The sequence below is a fragment of the Lampetra planeri genome, chromosome 13 (assembly GCF_965212315.1).
Source record: "Lampetra planeri chromosome 13, kcLamPlan1.2.h2, whole genome shotgun sequence".
Lineage (NCBI taxonomy): Eukaryota > Metazoa > Chordata > Hyperoartia > Petromyzontiformes > Petromyzontidae > Lampetra > Lampetra planeri.
The window spans coordinates 2,305,601-2,317,715 of NC_136119.1; the positions used below are offsets into that span (position 1 = coordinate 2,305,601).

A 12,115-nucleotide genomic window follows, 5' to 3' on the forward strand; every position below is an offset into this window, starting at 1 on the left:
AGCAATTTTTTACTTGATACAGCAATTTTGCTGTGACGGTTTCACCTGAAGACGGAAGCTTTTGTTGCCTCCGAAACGTCGTGATTTAATTTATTTGTTTTCTTTTAACCTACGTGACTTTACCGAAAAAACCAAAGAGTATGAATCCTTGCAGTCACGAAAGCTTCAAATCTAGAAAGTCAGTGACGTCACACATTGTCACACAGTCAGTGACGTCACACATTGTCACACACAGTCAGTGACGTCATACATTGTCACACACAGTCAGTGACGTCATACATTGTCACACACAGTCAGTGACGTCACACATTGTCACACACAATTAGTGACGTCACACATTGTCACACACACATTCATGTACTTTTAAATTATAATAATGCTGTGCAGTAGAAGGATGCAATAACGATGATCTCATCACTTTCTCACATCACATTCTCTCTCATCACTTTATCTCATCACTTTATTTCTCTCTCTCTCGATGCAGTCGCGGCAGAGTTCCAGATGCGATTCGCGGACAGCCAAAATCGTGGAGGGCAAGCTCGTGAAAGAACGAGGGAAAACTGCACCCTGCCGCGAGCATGACGAGGTGGAGCCGTGCGCCTGGCTCCCACAGACCGCGTGGCACTGCTGCCGCGCTCCGCTCACCTGATCGAGACGTCAGGGTGGAGAACATCGCGTTGATCGCTCGCACCACGTCAGGCGCCGGCGTTTCGACTCTGCTGTCCGCCGCTCCCTGCTGGCGCTTCTGTGGGGCGACGGACGCCCGTTCTGCAGACACAAAGACAACGATCCCCCGTTTTAGCCTTCACAGACTGTTAAGAACGGCACGGCACATAGCGGGGGGGGGGGGGGGGGGGTGGTCAGTATCACGCCCGGCCGCTTTTGTCTCACTCATGCTAATGTTTACACACCACAGCAGATACTCAAGCAATCAATAAATAAAAACATTACATTTGATCAGGTAAAGCCCACTGAGCTATGCAGCTCTTTTTCAAAAGTGATCTGGCTACAAATGATAGCTCAACGAAGTCGCTTATCATGTGAAAATTTACAGCAGCCAAATACTCGAAAAGCATGTTTCTAAATGTCGAGGGACAAAACCGGAGGACCCGGAGAAAAATCCACGCGACCACGGGGAGAACACGCAAACTCTTTATATACAGGCGTCAGGCATCAAACCCATGACCTCCTGCATACGAGGCAAGGGAGATAACATCTAGGGGAGGCCCAGGGCGAGTTCAAATAATTGCCACTGATATTGGTCGTGAGTGTGAATTGAACTCGGCTGGCCAGGTTCGTAGTGCAGTGCGCTATCCACTAGACCACCGCTCCCCATACACGCACGCACGTGCACGCACGCGAGCTGCCAAGACGAAAGTCTGCGGACGAGCGCATGGAGGCCCATGCAAATGCGCAGGTGCACACGTGCGTGCATGCGCGCACGTGTGCATCGACTCGGTTCCAACGAGGATGTTGGACTACATCAAGAGATACGATCTGCCTCCGTTTGACTTTATCTAATCACGTGCCACACGTGAACATTGCCATAACTCTGTGCGTGGCATTGCCAAGAACGGACGCCAAGAAGATGTGAAATATGTTTTTGGCAACGCTCTGGCACAGTTCGGTGAATAAGACTGAAAAAAATAAGCTCGGAAAAGTTGGCACGCGCGCGCATAATTTCCAAGAACTTAATTCACGGCAATATGCGCTCACAAACAAAGCAACGTCCATTTCTTTGCCCTGCTAAGATTGTCTGGCAAGACTCGACTTTTTCCACTTGGTGCTGTGTTAGTGGGTAGGGGGGTTTTTTAGGAGTGGGGAGCCGGAATTTGTGTTTGCTCCAATTCTTTTCAAAGTTATATTACGGCACTACAAAGTACATAAAGTATGTATATTGCTTCATAAAATGTTCTAAAATAACAAAAGTTTATTTTTGCAGAGTTGAACAGGGAAGAAATAATTCCACATTTTCTTTAGACGAGTTGAGTTCAATACCGAACGCTCTCTTCGATGTTATGAACACACACACAGCACTGTAATATACCGTGCGGTCATAACCGTAGTACAAACACACTTATGACCACATGTCAAACTGCGGCTTGACAGCGTTGAACTTGTTAGTTCTGAGCAAGCCACAACACACGCCTCCCTTTGTGCCGGCATTCAGCGCAATTCCAGAGATTTGCGTGGGATGAAAAAGTAAAAAAAAAACTTCTAAACCGCTAGAACACACCACACTAACCGCTCGCACCTTGGGAATGTAAATAAAATCAGGCAACCTCCTCGCGGCTCGCGATCGCCTAGGGGCGGACGCAGGTGGCGAGAGCCCCGCATGCTCGGCGTGGGGGAACGTCACGTACGACATGCGGCGCCGACCGGGCCGCCTTTGATCACCCGGGAGAGAGAGAGAGAGGATTCGCGGCGTTTTATCGCAAGCCCTGACATCGGCAACCGAGCCGTCTTGACGTCAAGTTGCCGCGCAAGCGCGTGCGCGTGTGTGGGAACATTTTCCGTAATTTTTTTAGATTTAGTTTAAAAAATATATATATTTCGGTTTGACAGTTTTCGACGCGATGACAAGGCACACAGGGAGCCCGCACGCCGCGATGATGAAACGCTCTCCCCCGAGGACAGCGGGACCACGAGGGGAGTGCAGGCCATGTCACCTGCCCCAGATAAAAATCGGCTCCCCTTATTGTCACGACAACAACAAAAGGCACGACATCTCGACGTGGCACCATGCTGGCCCCGTCTTGTTTAATGTCACCCTCGATGCCGCACATTTGTATACGTTTATTTTCTTTCCTCTGATTCCTCCCCTTCTTCTCGTCCATTTCATTCTTGCAATTACTGTGACGCGCGTGCGCTATTCTCACACGTCAGCACTCTTTCGAAAAAAGTAGAGAAAACATCGTCGTCCATCAAGCAAAGTACCATCGCCATTCATCACCTCATGTTAGAGAACGGCCTCTGGAAGATGACATCGCAGAACTAATTCCGAGGAGGGCAAGTTACCGGGCCATGATGACCCCTTGACCTTGACTTTTGAAGTCAATTACTTCCTATCCATAATAGGGGTGGGTAGCAGATTTTCACATGACCTGCTGAAGGTGTCCATTGCATAGCAATAAAACTGTTTAGTTCTCAAAGCTGGAATATTGAAACTCTAGTGAAAACTGAATGCGCATGAAGGTTATTTTGTGCGTGTGTGTGTGTAGTCATTGGTGATTGTGCTTAGAACCTGATTTTATGCATGGGCAGTTAAAACCTGGAATTTAACCCACAATCTCAGTAATGATCAGGTCAGTATTTCCCCTCTCTATGAGCCACGTGAGCCACTCGGCGACACTGTGACACGCATTCTTTTGTGACCCCCACTGGTGACAAGCCAAGCCTGGCAAATGTGTTCCCCCTTCACAAAGTCTCTTTGTACTGTCACGCTCCTCTCTCGGCAAGGTATATTTTAAGCCCGGTGCAAAAGCGTATGCCGTTTTTCACTCGGCTCTCCGCGTCCTGGACCGCATTCTTCAAGTCGTGTTTTTTTAGCTGCCGTAGTTTTTTTTTGGGTGGGCCCAAGCAGATCGGCGCGCACTTTGACATTTCCCGTGCGTGCATGCGAAGGAGCGGTGGCACAGTGGTTAGCGCGCTGCGCCACGAACACCGGCGACCCGAGTCCGATTCCCGCTCAGGGCCCAACACCAGTGACGATTATCCGAAGCGGTCCTGGACCACCCCTAGATTGACTCAGCCATAAATGAGTACCTGGTGTGATATATAAACATCAGCGCTAGGGAGACGAGTACAGCTGGGCGTGGTGCTGGCCACTCATTTTTTTGTGTTCCGTGTAGGCCCTCAGGTGCTCGCAAACAACACTTGCCCTAACAGTATCTCAGACTATATGGGGGATATTTGCCATTGTATTCCAGCATGTGCACACATTTTCTTTGGGATGAACAAAATACAACGCAGAGTGGGAGAGATACACAACTGGGAAGGCAAATGTATCCAAGAATGAAAATTCCAATGATAATAAATCTGCCCTCGATTTTTATGTAACGAGCATGTGGCCAAAACATACAAAGGGCTGAAATTTATATCTGTAAGAAAAAGAAAAATGAAGTAACTGCCCGCACAATGCACGCAACAATAAATAACATGAACGCAAAGTTGCACGGGTATTGGACGCATTTCAAGCCGGTGGCTTTAACAGGGATCCGTTGGGAGGAATGAGGGGAGGTGCTCACTTGCTGGATCGGCCTTCTCAGCTTGTCTGGTTTCCTGACCCCTGGCAGACAGCGATGGTAAAGGATGTGCTCGTCTGTGGTGCGTGAACTCCTCAAGTGAACGTTGCCCCAGGAGGTGTTAAGAGAGACGTTCATCCCTGTCACTCGACACTCTGTGGGCAGCTAAGAGCCATCAATGAGCCTCAGCAGTTTAATACAACCTCTGTCCTGTCTGTTGCCGATCACGGGGCATTGATGCTCACCGTTTACATCAACCACCCTAATACAGGGGCTCGCTAACAGCACTTGCCCCAACAGTCTGTTAAGGCTATATGGGTGGGGGGGGGTTATTTTTTTCTGTATACAGGGTGTCCATGAAGTCCTTATCTATTTAATTGAATCCAAGTAATTTAGGGACAAATTATGCAATTATATAATCAGAGGTATATGTATTAATAGCACTTAAGCATTGGATTTTACATGAGCACCATCAATATCTCTGCACAGCACAAATCTGTCAGCTGCATTGCGGAACACATTTTGCAGCATTTGTGGAGTTATTTTTGCAACTGCCGCCCCTATACGATCTCGTAAATCTTGCAGATCTGTAAGTCTCGTTTTATACACCTCTGACTTGATGAGGCCCCATGCGAAGAAATCCCAAGGCGTTAAATCCGTAGATGGAGCCGTCCACGGCCTGTTGCCGCTGCGTCCAATCCAGCGATTTGTAAAACGTTCGTTAAGGTGCCCCCGAATGATGTTTGCGTAATGACAAGGAGCCCCGTCTTATTGCAAGTCTCACTACCATCACGCGTTCTTGTACATTCCTATTCATAGGGTTCTGCAAATAAATACACAAAGGTACCATTAGTTCAATAAAATAGATCGGGACTTCATGGACACCCTGTGTTTGGGAGACTCCGAAACCTCGCCAGGCTTGCGAGATGGCCAGAAGAGTAGTAAGGACAGCAAGTGGGTGCTTGAATCTATTTCCTTATACACGCGCAAAACACTCCTTAAAACGCGACTGAGCGAACATCCCAATGACATGACCCTCGCCGGCGCTTGAAAATTGGCAAGGTTTCTCTGGACGAATAAATTACATTCCCATTACGTCTGCATCGATATGCCGAGAAAAGCAATATCCGTGTGAAAATGCCACTAAATTGGAACAGCCACACGTCTCACTAAAAAACACTTTTCAAAGCAGGTGTTTTTTTATGAACATAACAAAGTTATCCTCCTGAAGGCTGCGAGCGAGGGAAGGAGGTTAATTTTTAAGCCAAGACCGGCCCTGGCCACAACAGTCGCGGCGCGGGAAAGTGATGGATGACAGACGACAGGATCTGGCGGTGTAAACTTCTCTCCTTTTGACCTGGGCAGTAGCAGTATTTATGACGCATCCAAGCCGGGGACACATTAGCAGGCTGACACTAAATCCTTTAAAGGGGGCCTAGCTGTGGCCTCCGTGACCTGCAAACGGTAGGTTAAGCGCTCCCCGCAAGTTGGACGACGTGGCTTTACATCCGAGATTAACTCGAACAAAAGGGCAGAAGCCCCACAGAAAAGCCGGACGGGTCTCAAAGGTCCTTCCTTTGCGAGGCCACGTATTTAGTTGGCATCTATCACAGCGTCGTGCAATCGAACAAAGGTGAGAAGTATCCCCTTGTTCCCCGCGGGGAGCGCTCCACGGATGACGTGCACGGTGGCGGCCGCGACACGGTCAATATTGGCCGAGTCAAAACAGTCGTTTGTCAAAGCGGCGTGAGAGGTGACGGCTCAAGCTGCCGGTATCGTGGCGACGCGGGGGGTGCCGCTGGTGGAGTGTGCGCTTGTCGGCTCGCGCCATTCGTCATTTCCCGCCATTAATGGGACGGCACGCTCGCATCGCGCGAGTTCCCCCGTCGCGTGCGCGTTTCCCCGTCGCGTGCGCGTTCCCCCGTCGCGTGCGCGTTTCCCCGTCGCGTGCGCGTTCCCCCGTCGCGTGCGCGTTCCCCCGTCGCGTGCGCGTTTCCCCGTCGCGTGCGCGTTCCCCCGTCGCGTGCGCGTTCCCCCGTCGCGTGCGCGTTCCCCCGTCGCGTGCGCGTTCTCCCGTCGCGTACGGCAAAAGTTGTCCCTGTTCTGCTGTTGCCTTGACCAAGCTTGGCAATTGGTGTATTTATGCAATTTGAACGTCTATATTTGATCACTTTAACGTATTTCTTTTTAGTGATTTGCTTGCCTTTTCTATACTTTGCACTCCTATCGGTTTTTTGTACCGTTTGTTGTTGCAACTTTCTGACCTGCCACTAATGAATATCTGTGAAAAAGTGCTTCATAGCTCATCGGATTTCTCCAGGATAAATAAAGATCCTGATTCTGTTCCGTGCCAAAAAATCCAAGTGGTGGAAAAGCGATGGTGGTTAATATTGATTGCAAAACAACAAATGCAACTTTGAGAATGTTTACCTGAAGGAGAAAATAGATACGAAACTTTAAAAGACGAAGAAATAATCGTTTGTTTATTTCTTCGGCTGTGGTGGTGTACAGGAACAAACCAAAGGACGATAACTCATCACTTTGTCTATAACTTACGACAGAAAACAACATATAGTAGGCTGACATTTCAGGCAAACGCCCTTCTTCAGAGCACAAAGAGAAAGGGCAGACAGAGTGAGTGACTTGTTAGTTGGATTACTGGGAGCAACTGTAGAGATTTGTTTTGTTTAAATAAGACATGAACAGTTTTCCATGAGCAGCCATTGATACATTTATCATTTTAACATTTTAAATCAGCCTACGACTCAATATTACGAGAGGAGAAAAGAATAGCATGTGCATTCAAAAGTGTTCACATGTAAATTTCACATTTCCAATTGCTTCCCGCAGTGAACTTCACGTCAGGGATCGGTAAAGCATCTGGAAAGATGGCGAGTTAAGGCCCAGTGCAAAGCACGATATATATATAAAATAGTAATGAAAATAATTCCCTTCATTTACCCAGGAGAATCTCGCTGACCGTCAAAACGGTTTTTTTCAAGAGCGACCTACTGCATTCGCAGTTTTAGCCGAGAAGATTTATGCGAGTTTGGGATGAGACTGGGAGAAGCCAGAGAAACCCAACACAAACGAGGGGATAACATTGAAATCTCGCCACTGCTGTACTGCCATATCCTTGTCAATTCGTAACCTAAGCCTACAACACCGAGTACTCGGGGTAATTTGGTCTCAGGAAAAGTGGCATGCTTTCCGGAATCAGAATCTTTATTTATACCGTAGGAATCTGATGAGCGATCAAGCTCTTTTTTCAGAGTGGTTACCCGAGCTCAGGCCGTGGGGGGGGGGTAGGCAATGAGACCCGTCGGCTGTCCTTGGCACACGACCCACAAACCTCTACCCCCGCGCTCGTAAAGCCGATCGCGCTCCGCTGACCGAGACGCCACCCCCATTGCTCGCCGGAGTTTTGGTAACGACCATCCGGCGACGTCGCTCGGCGCGATCATAGGGTGGCGGGGTGGGGGGGCGGGCGGCCATGCGGTGCGTTATCGCAACCACCATCGAGTCGTCGTTGAGGCTTGCGATTCCGGTCCCCCAGACCATCGCGCGCCGCGTGCGTGCGTGGCGTGCGCGAGGGCAAGCGAGTGTGTGGGTGCGCGCGCACGTCCGTGTGAAGCGTTATTACGCTACCTCCCGCTGCAGCGTTGGGAATTTAAATGGACGTGTTTGTTCCAGTTTATCTAAAATACAACAGCTGTAACCGATTAAACCTCCCAATACTTTTTTTACAGCAAACAATTCCGTCGTGCCTGTACGACACGATCAGACTTCAGTAAAGCACTTCGGGCAAATGTAATTTAAGCGAATTTACATTTTAATGGGTTTCATGCAATATTCTTGAACCAGGATGACCCTAACATGGCTCATAAGGGCTAAATTATCAAAGGGCATCGTGCTTCCGGAGAAAGGTCTCGGGAAGTGCAAAGGCAGGGCAACCGCGTGTTGTGTTTTTATGTTAATTCGCCCGCGTGGCTCCTCGCGATCGATTGTCAGGAGGCACTGGCGGCGTCTGCAATGCAAGTGCAACTTGAAACGCGCCGTGTTGCATTATCAATAGCCGCTGGAACGCCGTGAGACCCGAAATTGAATAACAGATAAGTTTTATCCCGGCCGGGTGGCTCCGTGGCTGGAGTGTGCGTCACGTACGCGCTCGGAAGGTCACGTGTTGAAATCCTCGCGGGAAGAAGACTCTACGGTTGAAATGCGACTTAAAAAACTAAATTATTTGTATATTATTATTATATTTGTGAGGAGGCCAACAGTGGTCATCCTATGAATGTATTTAGAACTTCTTGCCCACCCTACGTAGCCAACGGTGCTCAACACAGAAAGCAGTTCTCTACGGAGAAGCTTGACCCCAGCAAAGGAATGTGGAATCGCAGCAATGGCTGAGTGTCATCATTCACGACGGAGATGTTTCCACTGAGGGGCTGCATGAGGGGGAGACGCAGTGAGTTGGGGGCCTGCAGCGACTCACCGATACGCACTTCGAATCCCTGCGCATGGGAATCGATTAACTCCGATTTGTGCAAATTACACACGAACGGTTAATCTCAAAGTTGAACTTAGGCTATAGCTTGGAACGAAACTGGACAATGAGGAAAAAGTGACACACGCTATAAAGGAGTTGGTACAAATGCGACAAAAAAAGAAAACCGTTACGTCGAAGGGAGACCCAAAATCGTGAAGATTCATCAAATCGCTGGGGGGGGGGGGGTAGGGGTGGGGTGAAGCGTAGTGCACACGGTGAGCTTTCCGGCTGTGCATGGGTGTAGTGGGTGTGAGAGACGTGGGTGGGTGTGGTGGGTGTGAGAGACGTGGGTGGGTGTGAGAGACGTGGGTGGGTGTGGTCGGTGTGCGTGACGTGGGTGGGTGGAGCAAGGCGGTGTGGGTGAGTGGTCTGCCCTGACCTGTGGCTGCCGGGACGACAATGCATGTCTTGCCGGAGAGAGCAGTCGCCCGTTTCCTGTTCACCGCCGCCTCCCGCTGCCGCCGCGTTCTCCACCAGCTCCGCAAAAGGAAGAGGCCGCGCTTCTGCACGAAGCTCCTGGCACAGCACCAGGGACAGAGACAAACTGCAACCACCACAGCCTTCACCGCTGCCACCAAAGACAAAGATCCCCCGTATAGCCTTCACAGACTTTGTGGAAAGTGCTGTTAGCGAGCACCTACGGAAGCCGCCAAGGTAAATGAGGGGGTGACGACGTTTACACGCTGCACCAGGTACTCATTTTAGGCTGAGTCGACCTAGGGGAGGCCCAGGACCGGTTCAGATATTCGCCACTGGTGTTGGCCGTGAACGGTAATCGAACTCCGGTTGCCGGGTTCATAGCTCAGCGTGCTAAAAGGTACACTACCCCTCTCCACAACCACTATCACTGCCACCGCCAACACCACCGCCACAACTGCCACCACCACTGCCACCATCACCAGCGCAACCAATACCATCATCACCATCACCACCATCATCATCACCACCACCATCACTACGCTATCTCCGCTACCACCTCCATCGCTATCACTACAAATAATGCAGTGATCGCTGATAGAGCTCAGACCACCAACTCCCGACACCTGTGAACCTGGTTTCAATCATCAGTGGCTGATATCTGGATTTGAATGCTGGATCTCAGCAATTCCTGTTCATTGCTCCGACCTGGTGTTAGCCCCTGAAGCACCTGGCCACCTCACTGCTGGAGAGCAATAAGATCCTCATCCTGATCCACGCGACACGGGGAGGCCCTCATCTGGCAGTGGATCAACAAAAGGGCCGCCCGCACAAGTTTACGAACAGCGAAAAAGATAGGGGCCGAGTGAGGGCGTTCATCGGCACAATTATCATCACCTTCATTCATCCACCACCACCACCTTTGTCACCCTCATCTTCACTGGTGTCATTATCTCACTGCATATAGATGTATTTAACAGAGTTGCGTGCTTTTACAATCTCACGATAAGCCACTCAGAATGCGGACCTCAGTCAGGATGTAGATGTGCGTGAACTAGCGAACTCGTAAACTAGCGAGCGTTTATCTTCTTCAGCGTCTCTGGCGGGTTTATTTATTTAATACATTATGCCACGTATCGGCGTGAGCGCCAAGGACACAGCCCCTGGCGAGCGTGTGGGCTGCTTGTTTTTATATTTGAATTGAGCGTAATAACGTGATCCCACACGGGTTGGGAGGACGACTCCAGATTAGGCACGAAAAGGCTCGCCTGGTTTTCACTTCGACTTTGACAAATTATCTTAACTTTTTCCGCGGCGTTCGGCCGACAGCCAGAGACGATCTGGCTCTGCGGCTCGAGGCCACAGCGGCCACGGCAACTCTTTGTTTATTTTCTCGTTTCGTCTTGTTGGTCGCCCGACTAACAAAACCCTTTCCCTAGTGACACACTGGGGAATTTTGGCGCCTCGCATTCTTTGTTGTTGTTGGACTTGTAGGCCTCCCTTGGCTGACGGCCGGTCGAACGGATCTCGATCGTTGGGTGGCGACGGACGTTGCCGTTGAGGCAAATGGCGCGCGCGTGGCTCAAGGTCCCCCTCAGGTCGTAACGCGACGGACGCGTTTAATTGCGAGGCAGACGTTCAAGGAGGTTGAACAAAGCAGGGCAAAGGAGGGAATGATGGGCGATCGTGACAGAAGGAGGGGCCCCCTTTGCCGGCTGGATGCTGTGCGCTCCAATAAAATTGACACGCAATACAATCCCATTACCGATCCCCGGAGGAATGTTACGGAGGGCGTTAATTAAACATGCGCCTGCCATTACACAAAGTGGTAAATTAAATTAGGGAGCTTGAATGACACACCAAGAGGCAGCGGTGAGTGGGCGTGTAACGACGTAGCATCAATGCATCGATCAGACTCGAGCCTTACTTCTCTTTGTCCGAGAGAGGCTTCGCTTGCATCGGCCAAAGATCGGCCACCTGGCTGGAGGCATCTTCGGATGCCTGCCTCTCGGGGCTTGATCGCAGCTGCCCCGGGCATGGATGGTGACAGAACAATTATTCAATTGTTAAACATTACGGAAAAAAAAATCCCCCCCCCCCCAAGTTTAATCTAATTGTGACATTGGCATTATGTACTGACATGTCAGAAATATCAGTTCGGAACTCAGAGTAGTGCATCGCACAATGCTATAGAATGATCAGTGGAAGGCGACATCACGGAACTAAAACAAAAATATTGGTAACCAAGCTGAGACCATAAATTCACTACACCTGATAACCCAGTTCAACCACATGAGTCTAGAACAGGGTCTTAGCAGTGCCAGCTTGGTTGTATGACTCCAGAGATCCTCGGCTACCCACTTTAAACATAAATGTAAAAAATTGTACACACTTGTAGTGACACCAACCCACGTGGGTATTGCGCGAAGCTTTCAGTGCGACGCAATGCCCTCTCTGGTCTGGATATATCTCTTTCAAAATCGTTCGTCAGTCAGTCATGCCAGGTGCTGGTCGCTTTACCGAAAAGATAAAGACGATAAAATCTCTTCGGTTTTTTTCCCCCACGCCCGATCTGCGGTCGCCTCAATTAGCGACGCACCTGCCGCGGGAGTGCCGCAGCGCGGACAAATCACGTGGCAGACAGGGCTCCTGGAGCACGGACCCGGCCATCGATCGCAAGGCTCACTTTCGAGAGGGAGCTGACGAGACTATAGGGGGCAGCCCGATTGCACCCCGAGAGATTTCCTTTACAAAAAATAATACATAAACGTTCGCTTGTCCCCCCACAACAATCACATTTAAATTGTGTTGTCAAAGCCATGTTTTTGAGAGACATTCTCAGAGGGAGTAAAATGGCCCAGCAAGCTGTTATCGTGGAAATACTTCTGAAGTCACTTCATTATGA

At 49.9% G+C, this 12,115-nt stretch overlaps 1 pseudogene across 1 annotated transcript in view; it reads right to left on the reverse strand.

Moving 5' to 3' along the window:
* LOC144721904 (histone-lysine N-methyltransferase ASH1L-like) overlaps nt 1-12,115 on the reverse strand; it is a 106,415-nt pseudogene that overhangs the window by 18,761 nt on the left and 75,539 nt on the right. Inside the window, exons 14-16 of the transcript XR_013585998.1 lie at nt 11,138-11,235; nt 9,173-9,309; nt 646-768 (exon numbers count right to left, since the gene is read on the reverse strand). The product of XR_013585998.1 is annotated as a histone-lysine N-methyltransferase ASH1L-like (transcript). The remainder of the gene's footprint in view (nt 1-645; nt 769-9,172; nt 9,310-11,137; nt 11,236-12,115) is intronic.